The 1,793-nt window shown below is 38.5% G+C and overlaps 1 non-coding gene across 1 annotated transcript; it reads right to left on the bottom strand.

Annotated features, from left to right (window-relative positions):
* Positions 1-959: 959 nt before the first annotated feature.
* On the bottom strand, positions 960-1,062 carry LOC119808531. Its single transcript, XR_005284465.1, has one exon. It is a non-coding gene; the product is annotated as a U6 spliceosomal RNA (small nuclear RNA).
* Between the last annotated feature and the right edge of the window lie 731 nt (positions 1,063-1,793).

Here is a 1,793-nt window from a genome sequence, read left to right as displayed (position 1 = left end):
TCTTTATTGTACTGGATTGTTTTAGCTATCTGGGTTTTCTTGTTTCCCCATATGAAGTTGAGTAGTGTTCTTTTGCTGTCTATGAAGAACTGTATTGGGATTTTGATGGGAATTGCATTGAATCTGTAGATTGTTTTTGGTAAGAATGCTACTTTTACTATGTTAATCCTACTGAATCATGAGCATGGGAGATCTTTTCATTTTCTGATCTCTTCCCCAATTTCTTTCTTCAAAGACAAAATTCTTGTCATATAGGTCTTTCACTTGTTTGGTTAGAGTTAATCCAAGATATTTTTACATAATTTTTGGCTATTTTAAAGGTGTTTGTTGTTCCTCTCATTTTTTTCTCAGCCTGTTTATCATTTATATATAGGGAGGCTACTGCTCTGGGACAATGGTCTGTACCCTGTCACTTGTATTTTAAAAAATGCTGATTGGCCAGCAGCCAGGCAGGAAGTATAGGTGGGGCAACCAGGCAGGAAGTAGAGGCAGGACAACAAGAATTCTGGGAAGAGGGAAGTTTCAGTTTGCAGTTGTCACCCACATAGAGAGGAAGCCAGATACAGAGCAAGCAAAAATGTGACTGCCTTGCCAAAAAAGGTACAAAGCCACGTGGCTAACACAAACAAGAATTATGGGCTAATATAAGTTATGAGAGATAATAAGAAGCCTGAGATATTAGGCCCATCAGTTTATGATTAATGTAGGCCTCTGTGTGTTTATTTGGGACTGAACAACTGTGGGACCAGGAAGGTCAGAAACCTCCGTCAACAGGCTAATGCTTTTTTTGAGTTTATTTTGTATCCAACCACATCACTGAAGGTGTTTATCAGTTGTTGGAGTTCCCTAGTAGAATTTTTGGGGTCACTTATATATACTCTCATTTCATCTGCAAATAGTGAAAGTTTTATTTTTCTCTTTCCAAATTGTATCTCCTTGATCTAGTTTTGTTGCCGTATAAAAATATGGAACATTTCATGAACTTTTGTGTCATCCTTGTGCACATCTTTACAGAATCTTCCCTGTAGCTTTCCAATTTTAGTATGCGTGCTGCTGAAGCAAGCATGAGAGCTAATTCTTGCAGACTGTCATATATAACTTCGATGTACTGGTCAGAGCATGCACAAATGCTCAATGAATACTTGTAAAAAGAAGGTTATTTAAAAAATATTATTTGACACCAATGAAACAAAAGCCTTTAAATCTTTGAAATAATTTAAAATGTGCCTGAATACTAAATAGGGTTTTGAGCAATCTTTCTTACTCTTACTGGCATAGGGAAAATCTGGGGAGAGACAATTTTGAGAGTAACAGAAGCGATCTCACCTCAGTTGTTCATCGTTTAGTGCTTATGTCTTCTGGGGATTGACTTGATTTCTGATTCAGTTGGTAGGGCCCAGCCCACAGTTGGTGGTGTCATGCCCATGGAGGTGATCCTGGATTCTTTAAGAAACCTGACTGAGCATGAGCCAGAGGGAGCAAGTCCTTGCTAAGCATCATTCTTTCCTTCCACCTGTATCTGTTTCTGCCTTGTGTTCTCACTCTGACTTCTCTTGGTGAGAGACTATTTCCTGGGAGTATAAACCAAAAGAAACCACTTTCTACTCTGAGCTGTTTCTGGTTATAGTGTTTATTTCAGCTACTGGGTATTTGTGTTGTGTTTAGGAATATACAGTTGAGTGAGTTCAGAGAAGTGTCAAATACTGCAGTAATACTGCAGTTCTGCTGTTGGGTTTCATTAAGAAAACAAAAAGCTATGATGGCTCCCCATAGGAGGAGATACCATCTCTTAG

This window comes from Arvicola amphibius, chromosome 2 (genome assembly GCF_903992535.2).
Source record: "Arvicola amphibius chromosome 2, mArvAmp1.2, whole genome shotgun sequence".
Classification (NCBI taxonomy): domain Eukaryota; kingdom Metazoa; phylum Chordata; class Mammalia; order Rodentia; family Cricetidae; genus Arvicola; species Arvicola amphibius.
This window is presented reverse-complemented; position numbering and strand designations above follow the sequence as displayed.